General features: G+C 43.1%; 1 protein-coding gene across 5 annotated transcripts in view; it reads right to left on the minus strand.

Annotated features, from left to right (window-relative positions):
- The window catches only part of KANK1 (KN motif and ankyrin repeat domains 1), a 128,786-nt gene that overhangs the window by 91,233 nt on the left and 24,940 nt on the right, over nt 1-12,613 (minus strand). For 4 of the 5 annotated variants that reach the window (XM_065047257.1, XM_065047259.1, XM_065047260.1 and 1 more), the window contains one exon: nt 4,395-4,528. The gene's annotated coding sequence lies outside the window, so the exon portion shown is untranslated. Of the gene's footprint in view, nt 1-4,394; nt 4,529-11,259; nt 11,374-12,613 lie in introns of those variants that run through there. The other variant, XM_065047261.1, reaches the window with a different exon arrangement.

Consider the following 12,613-nt stretch of genomic DNA (forward strand, 5'->3'; position numbering starts at 1 on the left):
AGAAATGGCAAAAAGGATAAAAAATATATACATGCAACAACTCAAACTCCTGAATTTATTAAGATTAAAACATGAAGCAAGAAAATTTATTTTCTATACTAGAAACTGACTGTCAGTCTTTGAAAAACCTGAAAGGTGCTGAACGGGTCAGGTTCTGACAACAAAAGAGCTAAAACCCAAAGACTGTTTTGTTTACATTTGAGTAGCTCCAAAGATTAATAGACTTATTTTTTAATCCTTCACAAGTCATATAAATCAGAAGAGCACACGAAAGTCTTTCATGAAGATAAAGAACTAGTTATCGCACTGAAATCTCCTCAGCAACATTTATGGCACCAGTAAACAAGTGAGAGGTGGGGTCCCTTCCACAGGCCAAATTAACCACAAGATGGTATGGCACGAGTCAGTTGTTTCCGGACAGTCCCACCTCTTCCTACCACAACAGTCCCAGCACTTGAATGCCTGAAACGCAGGAAAGCATCAAGAACTTGGAACACAGAGCTGGTCAACAGCAGCAAAAAGGTGCAGACTCCAGGTCTGTGCATCCAGCAGTTCCAGGTGTGGAGTCAGGGGTAACCAGCCACAAGGTGGATGGCAGCACCACCAGGAGGTGGGTTGTGTCTTCTACGGTTGCAATGCTCAGCTTCCCGCTAAACAATATTGGCAAGTGTAAGCTCTGTGACAGCCTTCTACAGCCAGAGCACCACTCCAGGCAGGACCTTCTGGGTCTCTCTGGTTACTGGCATGACACAATGACATCCCTGCCTGGAAAAATCAACCTAAGTACAATGTGGAGGACGTAACACAGCATGGCTGGGCAGCTTGATGGCTTTGTGGAGGATTTAAGCACAACCACAACTAAAATCAAGAAGGATGCAAGAAACAGGACTTAAGCCACATCTGTCCTAGTTTGGTCAAGTGGAAATATTCAGACAAATAAAAACGACTGCATTGTGCAGAAGTGGAAAGGAAAAATAAAAATCAACTCTGACCAGTGGTATTTGGATTTGTACACACCTTTAATTTTCTAGTTAGGGTGTATGCTACTGTACAGCATAATTTAACTTCAGCTGCAACAGATGTGCTTTCTCAAAAATCAGATCACCTTTGCAGATGCAAGTAGCTCATGAACCTCTGAAGCCAGCTAGTGTAATATCCTAATTTAAGTGCTCCAATGAGTTCAGAAAATTAAGAAGGTGAAGAGTCAGACTTGGTTAAATCTTCTCACTACATTCCTGTCCCAGAGCAACCAAGCTCCAGCCCGTGGTGAAAATGCTTCACTGCTGTGAAAGCAGAATCTGCCCGCTCTCTCCTAAAGGCAGAAACCATTGCAGATGAAGTTATACTGAGATATAGTAGTGTATTTTATACAATATTTTAAGATAAGCATACAGCTAAAAATCTACAGCTGAACACTTAGCTAAGGAAAGCAACTCCTGGCTATTTGTATTTTAACCTGTCAGAAACACAAGGTTTCTTCAGAGGGCTGGCTGGAGGTTTTTTCCATTTATTAGGCTGAGTTTCTACTCTGAAAAGTGAAACTGCTGTTTTGAAGTCTGATGAGACTGCAGTAAAACCCTTGGCTAAATCAAGGCTACAGGACACAGCCTTGAGAAACCCCAGACAATCCGCACTGAAGCAACCTCAGCTTTATAAGTGGAAATTAATTTTCGTAAGTCGGTTGCTCATCTTACATTGCCTGTGATCCAATTACAAGCGCACTGTGCTAATGACCTGCACAGACATCACATTTGGTGAAGTTCAGAGACACACAGAATGCTCTCAGGCCCCCTCCATGGAGCGTGTTGCTCCAGTGGGATGCTCCCGTCGTAACTCGCAGGCAAAAAGCACTGCAGTGGTCACACTAGTATTTCAAAGTAGCAGTTATCTGCACCAATGCAGAACAACGTGTTATTGTGTTACATGCAATCATGGGCAGACAATCTTCAAACAGTGTATTTTAGGATGAGAAACTGAGCCCACTTCTCTGAAGACTTGCTAAATTAGTAGCCATAGTGTACTGATGTTTAACTTGTAGTGCTTCTCTACAGTGATGGCTATTGCCATTAATGCCTGTACTATGGTCTCCTCTGTAACACCGAGTTACAGCCCAGCACTACTCAAGCAGGACAGTGTGCTGTGCCACTTGGTGTAAGGATATGCAAAGAAGATGTGTGTATAACATGAGGGATACTCAAATCCAGAACACCTGAGAAGCCCATCTCTTCACCCTGCTCCTCTCCACAGCTACAACCTTGTGAGGAGAACTGACATGGGAGCTGCCTTTACTGTCCATTTCTTCACAACTGTACATGGTGCTCCCATGCTTTCTGAGGAGCCGCCAGGCAGTCAGCAATCACTGCTACTTTGGCTCTTTAACAGCAGATACAAGTCTGCTCTGGGTTTTGCGGCCTTTCTGCAACCATTCTCTTCCTCTCTGTCCGCATGTGTTTCCTTACAGCCTCGTCCCCTCTTCTCCCAGCCCGTACCTTGCATGGCCACCCACACGGCCTGCTGGCCACCCGGGCTGTCACTGTGCTAGTGCAGTGGCACCTCCTGCAGTGCACCAGGATGCCAGGGCTGGGGACCTGCAAGGGCAACCTCAGAGTATCTCTATGCACATATACACATTCCCTTCACTTCGAAGACCATGCTTGGCTGAGGCTGCACACCTTCACAGCCATGCAGCAACTGGGACGAACCTGGTCACAGTGCTAATAAGTTTCCTTATTTAGCCTTTTCTAAGCATTTCTCCTCCCTGTCTGCTACAGCCTTGCCTGAGGGCCCAGGAACAGTAATGGCTGCTTTCCCCCACCTCCTGTGCAAAGCACTTCTCTGCAAACAGAAAAGACAAAATTCACCTACAAATGCTTTTCCTGATGAAAAGAAGAAGCTCCAGAAGAGCGAAAGCCTTGGCACAGCCAAGCGAAGAACAGCATCCTGCAAGGAAGGACATGCACCACTCTACAAGCAAGAGCCAAGGGCTGATTGGAACCGTGCTGCTCACCGCAGCTCACCACAGGTGCACGGCAGCACCCTCTGCCCCCTCTCTGAACTGAGTTTTACGCAAGAGAGCCAAAAGGAGAGCCAGTGGAGTCTGGGTACACGCACGTACACACAGGCACACAGCCCTTCTAAATGGCAAGTTCAGAAAGTAATGAAGAAAGGCAGGAGATCTGTTCTTCCACACTGAGTTTCGCAGTTTGGGAAAAACAGCTGGTACCCCTGCATCTTTGGGACCACTAGATTCAATAGCCCTTCACCTGTCCCAACAGCTCTCAGCAATTCAAGCCGACATCTGTAAGCACAAGATTTACTCCACATTCAAAAGCCAAACAAGTTGTCCCCCACTGCTTGGTTTCACTGATTAAAGCAGTGAAAGCAGCACGAGACAAGAATAAATCTGCAGTGAGCTATCCTAAATAATCAGAACAGCCAAGAGACCAAATCTTTGCTCTTCAAGAGATGAGTTCCATTTTTGGTGTGTCTTATCTCTCATCTGAACCTGCAGCACATTTCCATGCACTAAACAAGGTGGGCAGTGGCAGTCACAAACGGTAAATAAAAATAGGATTCTGCTGCCACTTCAAGCAGGGAATAGCAAAGAGAGCCCTTATATGGGTACTGCCCATCAGATTTCTTTTATTACAGTTTTAATTCAGGCCTTGCCTTTGCTTTTGCTCTTAACTCAATTTGTATCTTTGCACAGCAACTTTTCTAGATATCCCTGTCCCACTGGGGTGCTTACACTCAGTCTCTGGTCACCAAAATGATTCTGCAAGAGGAGACCATGCTGGGCACTGGGCATTGCACAAACACACCCTTGGTCTTGTCTGTGGCTGGTTTACTGGGCTGCTGAGAAGCATAGAATCATAGAATAAGGACTATAGAGCAGCAGACAATTCAGCTATGAATCCAAAAGACAAGTACAAAATATGCATAATTAATTAATGAAAACAATGGCAGCAGCAGCTCTAGTCAAAGCAGAATGGCCACTTCTCCAGCTATCCTCCTCAGTTCTTCTTAACCCATATTTTTCCTAGTGAAGAATTTGTCTCAGTCTGACATCTGTTAGGGACTGAAGACTAAATTGTTTTACTACTAAGACATTATTAATACATAGATGAAGGATTAAGGCATTCTAATGGAAACATATATCAGTGTTTAAGAGTCTAGAATTGGTGATTTAGGAAAAGAAACCACATTGTTTCTCTGCTGCATCAATTTTTACCTTACTGAAGTCAGTGAATTTAGTCATGACCAACAAACACTGATGGGTGGCTCCAGTCTAAGACTTCACATTGGTGTGGTTTATTACAGCTGGGGCTGGGACAGTCTGTGGTACCATGTCTATCCTACTCCCTGTGTCCCCAGCAAAAGAAGTCATATCTTACCTTAAAATGTTGTAACCAAGGTGCCAGTCCTCTACTTTCCTTTAGGCCTTTTTAAATGTCAGAAATAATTCAGAGGATTCAGCTAGTTCAATGCTTCAGCATTTGACAACACATTAAGGAACCCGAGAGTCATCCTACAAGAAGAGAAATGAAAAGCACCAATTAGTCATTGTACATGTTAGGCAACAGATCACATGTTTAAAATTGCTTATGCCTGGTAAACCTATGTGGCTAAAGAATAATTAAATTAGCAACAATCACACATATGAAAGGCTAAGTAATTTTTTGCTTCCAAGGTGAAATGCACAAGCAATACTTTGGTAACAGCACCTTGGAAAGAAAGCACACATCTTGCAATACGTATGTCACCCTGCACTGCCTTTCCAACTTAAATCCTCTTTGTTCAAACAGTCCATGTGCAAGCACAGAAACCAAGCTTTGGACATGTCAGGATACACCAGCCATGCCAGTTACAAAAACACAACAGCAAGTGCTTAAGGAAAGTTAACCTGGTTCTCGTTTGACCTGGGAAATGCAGCAGGAGCCTGCGTGATCTAAACAGTAGGACTATATAAACTGGGATGTTGGTATACATGAGAGACACATGGAAATATTCCATAGACTGCAGTTAAAAGAGAAACGTCTACAGACAGGTTTGTCTCATTTCCTTCAATAGGCTTTTTAAAAATTTATCATCTTGCAAGGACTTGCATATACTCTCAGCCCTTACTGAATGAAGACACTCCAGCTGCAGCGAAGTTCCTACCTAGACCACTACAGCACATGGAACAGCTCTTTCCCTCCATAGCAGTTCAGCTAAAGATGTTCTGTCACCAAGGTTTAGCCACTTTTTTTTCCAGTTCCAACTCACCTCGCATGTTTAATCCCCCAAATGATCAAACCTCCCAAAACCACAGGTGCACACATACAGACACCTCCTTGCACCTCACCATCCTGCCTCGCAGGCACTGACACGTATAGTCTGAGTCAGCTGCATCCTGAGGCTGTGCTCATGGTGAAGAGCTGTAAAGGATGCTGCTGGGACATCTGATGGCTATGGAGGGAAGGGATGGCAGAGCAATTTATATCTAGCATGGTTTTGAAAATTATTTTCAGGGAAAAGATACTTCTTGTCATTCAGGTTTTAATTAAGTACTTCCCTAAAGCTTTGGCATGAAAACACACAGTGATCGTTGTCTCAGTCTGTAAAACTAAAGAGGTGTGGACTTAATGGAGTAAAAGGAAATCATATCAGGTAAGAATTAGAGAGTTTTTATTATAAAATAAATAAACTGGCACTGAAAGCACATGGCAGATCAATATCCCTACATATATATATTGTTCTAATCCGACACTGTTTACAAATCCCTAAACCAGCATCCTAAGGGTTAAGTGTGTTCATAAATTAAAACAAGTAGCATTTGAAGGGAAACTACAAGTGTGTGTCTGTGGGAAGAGGGGAAAGGGAATTAAGTGGGAGACCTTACACTCCAGAAAGATAAACCATAAACATAACATCTGTTACAAAACCAGAAATGCAAAAGCCCCAAACTGAGGTGGGCTTTAAAATAATATTCAGTGCTCTTAAATTACCCCAAGGAAATGGTAGTCATTTCTTCCCCATCTGTGTAAAGAATGAACTTGTTTACACTTCCTGTTAGCTATTAACTCACAATACCCTAAAAATGCTTTTCTTACATTTCAATGGGAGTGCATTCAGACATGATCACAAGTATATCAATTTACATAATACAAACTGTAATGCATTAGGAAACTTGAGAGGACAGAACACAACTTATGTCCTTGGAGCTGTATATTCACAGATAACACAAGTACCATGGTCATTATATTTCTGTGTACCTCCCCCTGTACTACACTTCTGCATAAAGCATTACACAGTTTCCTGAAAATGTCCTGAATAATCCAAGACTTCAGCATTTACCTTCCAGATATTCAGTCAATAGTTACATATCTTGAACCACTGTTCCAGGACACCACAAAACTGACTCTCAAACATCTACTATCGTGCCACAGCCACATGACATGGTGTCAAGATCATTCAGCTACTTCTCATGGGTTAATTTTGCTCCATGAGATTTCACCTTTGCGTGTTGTCCCATGGCTAGCATGAACTCTATACCAGGTACTTGGAATTCAGCTGAAGGCAGTGTTTGTGCTCACACCTGATCCACAGCAGTTTGGAAGCGCAGTAACTCTGCAACACCAAGGGCCAGGAGTAGGATGTGTCTTAAGCTCCAAGATAAACTATGACAGCTCTGTGGAAGTTGCTCCTCTTTCTCAAAGAGGACTGAACAAAAGTCAGAAATCCTCCGGGAGCCAAGATTTATCACATACGTTAACCGTTTCCACACCAGATTGAAAGAATGCTTCAATTTTGCTTTTTATTCCGAACAAATTACAGCATACATGCATACACAACCATCTGACAGCCATCTCCTACATATCCAAGCCCAACCAAAGCAAAAAACCATTACACCACACCCCCACTTTTTTAAGGAGAGAACAAACCATACCTAACAGGTATTAACAAAAAAAACAAACATCAGAAAACATGGAAGTTTAAAAAAATATATCACAGAATCACAGAATGTCAGGGATTGGAAGGGACCTCGAAAGCTCATCCAGTCCAATCCCCCTGCCGGAGCAGGAACACCCAGATGAGGTTACACAGGAATGTGTCCAGGTGGGTTTTGAATGTCTCCAGATTAGGAGACTCCACAACCTCCCTGGGCAGCCTGCTTTGGTGTTCCATCACCCTCACTGAGAAGAAGTTTCTTCTCAAATTTAAATGAAATCTCCTGTGTTAGTTTATACCCATTGCCCCTTGTCCTACCATATGTTGTCCCCGAGAAGAGCCTGGCTCCATCCTCATGACATTCACCCTTTACATATTTATAAACATTAATGAGGTCACCCCTCAGTCTCCTCCAAGCTAAAGACACCCAGCTCCCCCAGCCTTTCCTCATAAGGGAGATGCTCCACTCCCTTCATCATCTTTGTTGCCCTACGCTTGACTCTCTCCAGCAGTTCCCTGTCCTTCTGGAACTGAGGGGCCCAATATGTAATACTGTAAGCAAAATTTGATTCTATATGAAACAGATATATGTATCTCATGTCAAAAAGTAATTGTTTGTCTAAACTGCCTCACAAATGGCAATCTAAATTCATTCCCAGGCAGAAAACTCAGTGATTAGCACAAAGGGCTAAGCAGAAGCAAAGAAAAGCAGAAATGAAAATAAACATAGTAAGAGAGTTAAGCAGAGATATTACATATACAAAGGGAACACATTTGCTGGTAAAGCTGTCATTTTCGCAGGAAGCTTTAACCTTGATCACATTTTATATTTAAACAAAGCTGTGCAATTCCTTAAATTCCCAGAGACATGGTTTCACCAACTTTTCATGTAAAATCTATGTACTTCACAGCATACTCCAGCTTGACAAGTTCTCCACAGGTGGGTAACACACATATTCCATCTTTTCCCATTTTCCATTTTAATATTGTTCAACACCTCCTCCCACACATTCCTCCAACACACACACATCCCTCCAGCAGCCAGATTCACTTATCTAAAGAGGAATTTATTCTGGTCTGAAAAAACACCAGCTCCCTCAACTGCAAGGACATGCCTGGATAACTTATTGAGATATGCCTCAGATGTTGCTTCAAACACTTCAAAGTCAGTTAAAGACGCACTGCATAGCACCAGAAGTGTAGTTACATTCTTGCTGGGAAGGCGACATTATTTTAAATATAAATTTGAAGGTAACATTTCTAATGGTAAAGACACTGTTTCCTGGTGAACACATTCTAAATCTTTGGACAGAAAGCCTTTAAGTAGTCAAAAGCAATATGCAATCTCAGTATATCTCACTGGCATAAGTTCTTATAATTGCTAAAGGAAATAAATAAGGCTATGTCTGCATGGCACAAAGCACCATGCTAATTAACCCTGCAGAGAGACTAATTGATCTGGGCAGGGCGCCACAGTAACATGACTACCCTGCTGCCTCGGGAATCTCCCCATGCCGATATATGGTGCCACTCGATAACTCCCACAACCCCCAAGGCAGTCTCTTTCCCGTGAAAGACTCTTACAGCAAAGACGAAGACCCCATGGAGAGATGCTTCCTCTCAGAATCTGTCCTAGAGCTCTTTTTTATTTAAGTCTGTGGCCTACAGCAGACAATACCAAGTTGGACATTGCACTAATTCTTAACAAACAGTAAGATAATTGACTGGTGTTACTGAGGATCCTAAGCTGCTCAGAGGAGGAACATGAGGGTGTACCTATGGACAGTCTCCTTGGCCCCAGCAGAGAAGGTCCGGAAGTGTAATGATATTGGTGATTGTCTGCCAATCACCTGCAGCAATTCACCTCAAAGCATTTTAATTTATCTCAGAGCAAGGACAGACCCTGTAGTGTTAGTGTAAATGTTCGCTAGTTAGTAGGTTCTAAATAGCAGATAATCGTGTGGTTGTTAGCACACACACACAGAAAAAAAAAAATTAAATTGTTACCAAAGTAACTTTCCTTTCAATATTCTGGTGATAAAACAAGTCTTGGGCTAAAGCCAGAACACCTTATCTGCTGTACGTGATGCTACCCCTTGGTACAGAGACCAGTTCTTCACGTACGGCAAATGGACTTTGAGCTTCTTGTGACTTGTTAAAACACGTGCTATAAGGAATAACGTACTCAGCGGTAGCCTAAAGTGCGTGTCCCCATGGGACCTGGGTTTTTAGCAGCCAGAGAGCAAGCAGGACAGGGAACAGCTGCAATAGAATACAATCTGCAGAAGAACACAGCCTCGTAGCCTGCCCAACAACGCTGGATGGAAGGGTCATTCACTGTGACTCAAACAAGCCAAAAATCATGGAAAAGTGTTTTACCACCAAGCAGAACAGACAATTTCAGAGTCTGAACAGCCCCTTCCAGTCACCTCTTCCTCCTCCCCATCAATCCACAACTAAAAATGAGGTTATTTCCAAGACAATCCTGTTCATATGGCTTCTCTCAAGATATGCAGACCTTCTGCAAAGCACAGCCCCATGAATTTATGCATGAGTTACTCTAGCGAATGGACTCACATTGCTGGTAAATGGGATACACCAGCTCAGCTAGAACCTGGCAGGCAAGGCTGGCTTCTCACATTTCAGTGAGTTTGCACAGGCAGAGGTCGCAGCACGAGAAAGGGCACTTCACCTTGGTCCAGGGTTTGCACAAAAGCGGTCAGAAACTAGTGACTGGTTTCAACACGTAGGCTGTTTATTGTGGAAAAAGCACAGGGACAACTGTTAGTCTAAGTATAATGTGTGCTGTGTTGAGACTGGGAGAAACCACATCAAATAAACAGCATTAAAGTCCTCCTTGAGCCTTTTGTCCTCTCACAGTGGACAAATACTCAAATAAGTCTGCCAGGTCCAGCATGGATTAATACAAATCCTACAGCACTGCAAAAAACATAATGATTATTTTATGATAAATTAAATTGCATTTGATATGTAGATGTTAAAGTAGCAGTTCTCACACTCAGACCCAAAGTACATCATCTCATAAAAATGGAAAAGTGTCATAAAAGACATATTTGCCATCCAGTCACTTTCAAAACCAGAAATACTTTCTCACAGGCATCTGGTGCACATGCAAGTTTCAGACTAATAAAAGGCTGTCTCCTTCAAAACACTTGCTATTATTCTCTTGACCCAAAGGCCAAATGTGAATTGTACACACTAAAAGTGACAGTCTAGATAAACACTTCAGTCTCCAACCAACAAAAACTGCTCAAGATTGTGACAAAACAATAAAACACAGCAAGCCACACACACAGGTGTTCTGAATCTTAACACCTAGCTGTTAAGTCAGGTGAGACTGGCTGACCCGTTCACTGCACCTTCAGAGGCCAGATACATGTCCCACTCCCTCCTGTAGCACCTTCCTTATACAAACTGTGGAGATCACCATGGGCTTTCTGAATGGAGATCTTTGCTTAGGAGGAAGAAGTCTCATGACACAACCACCACCGCAACAGGGATCTTCAACTGGCAGACAGCAATCTGACCTTTGAACAGAAACGGGCACTCTTCTGGAAAGAAATGGCACAAATATCCACTCTAAGAGCTGAGGCTGCTGTCAAAGATGAAGCTTCACTAACAGTCCTTTCTTTTATCCCATCTGCAGGGAAATCACTGCTCAGGGCCTTCATCACCCATATACAGGTCCAGACAGTAAGGGCAGGTAAAGTCATTAGCACATCCAAGTTTTGTTTGTGGGGATTTTTTCCCTTCTTTTTCACATCTCATTCTGCAAGCAGATCTAATTTTGTTCTGTGTCTGCAAAACTAAGCTACCAGGACTCAGCCCAGTTTAAAACCTTGATGTATTTCCTAGGGCTCTAAAGCAGGATGTGCTTTACAAGGACACTTGAGTTGATATATTTGATGTTAGGCAAGAAATAGAAGGAGAAGTGGGTGTCACAACCGAAGCACTGGTGTGAAGTTACCTAAAAGTGGTTCAAGAAAGAAGGAAAACTAGGAAGACCCTTAGCCTTATCATTATCGTTTAACCTTTCTCAGTGCACTAGTTATATCCTGTCCTACATCCCTTATCCAGTTATATCCTTTGCTTGTTCACATTACCCTATCATGAAACACTTCTGACAAGCAGCACCACACATGATAAATCTGTGCTTGCTTCCCTAAGGAGAGCAGAGATTAGGAAAGGGCACACAGGTCATCCTTTTGTCTCACAATGAAAAGGAACTGGGAAGGTGGAGAACGAAACTGAAAAGGACCATAAAACACTGTCTTGCCTGCCTAGCTCGCACTTCAGATGGCCTCTCACCTGCCCGTGGCACATGGGCACCAGGTCACAGGCTGCTCCTGATGAAAGCCACCTGCTTAGTCCTCCGGTCCCATCCAACCTGGGCAAGCAGAGGAAGGGAGGGAAAGGGGCCTGCCAGCCTTTAAAAGGCAGAAGACAAAAAAAAAAAAAAAATAAAGTTACAGAGCTGATCGCCGTTATCTTCAGAAACAGCAGATCAGAAACACTAGTAACCTTGATAGACCCCCAAAATCCTTAATTGCTAGATCTCAGATGACAAAAGCAAACCTCCATAAAAAACTCTTCTTGCTCTTCATGCTATTTCCCCATCCTCATAAAAAACAAAACCACTCCCCAGCTGTCAAGCATCACTATGTATCTTCATGGGTGTAACACAGCTATAGCTTACAACAATGAACAGGCAGCTGATCTCATCTAGAACCACGCTAAGAACCTGCATCTTAGGGAATCCATATCCCTCACGTACCCACCCCTGTATCTAGGCCTGGACGCTGAACCTCCCCTTTCTTTGGGACAGGCCACATCATGAGACTTCAAGTTGGCAGGAAAAAAGACACCAGGGCTCACGTTCTCCTCTGGCACCAAGCCAAACCTTGGACCAGGTCACTTGGCTTTGCAGATCAGTTTTTTCTGTATGTCGGTTGCCCAGCTGCCTTTGGGGTTTTCAAATGGATCCTACCAGCACACCCCTAGTGATACCCCAGAGCTTATCACAGAATCACAGAATCAACTGGGTTGGAAAAGACCTCAGATATCGAGTCCAACCCTTATGTTCCTAGGGACAGAATTTCTAGAAGACCTATAGCAGACCAGCACTGTTTGGGAATGACCTTCAACGCCTAACACACACTCTGAAAAATTTCCAGTACTGAACTGAGATGGGAATAAGCCTCTGTCATATTTTCAGCCTAAAGCTTTGAAAATGCAATGAAGAGGTGAACCCCAAGATGCACTGAACTATTGGGTGTTATGCTCCTCACTACAGCTGACTACAACAAGAGGGATGCTCAGAAGTGTAAACAGTCACATATCACTGCGGGGTACTGTCATGGCAATGCTGTTTCCCTTGTGCAAAAGGAAAAAAAAAAAGTACAACAGCCGTCTCATCAAAATATAAATCAATTACTTGAACAAGAAAGTGTAAAAAAAAAAAGTCATTCTGAATTTACCTCCTGTGAAGTAGACTAATCCAGAATAAGCACCGTATGTCCTTATACCTTCAGAAGCACCATCTTAGAGACTTTGTGATCCATTCTGGACAAAGGAGTGGTACACAAAAAAAATGACTATTTCCAGCGATTCAGTGACCAGGAGAATTAATTAAACAAGCATGTGGCCTCCAACGAAAAGGACA

This window comes from Columba livia, chromosome Z, assembly GCF_036013475.1.
Source record: "Columba livia isolate bColLiv1 breed racing homer chromosome Z, bColLiv1.pat.W.v2, whole genome shotgun sequence".
In the NCBI taxonomy this organism is placed as follows: domain Eukaryota; kingdom Metazoa; phylum Chordata; class Aves; order Columbiformes; family Columbidae; genus Columba; species Columba livia.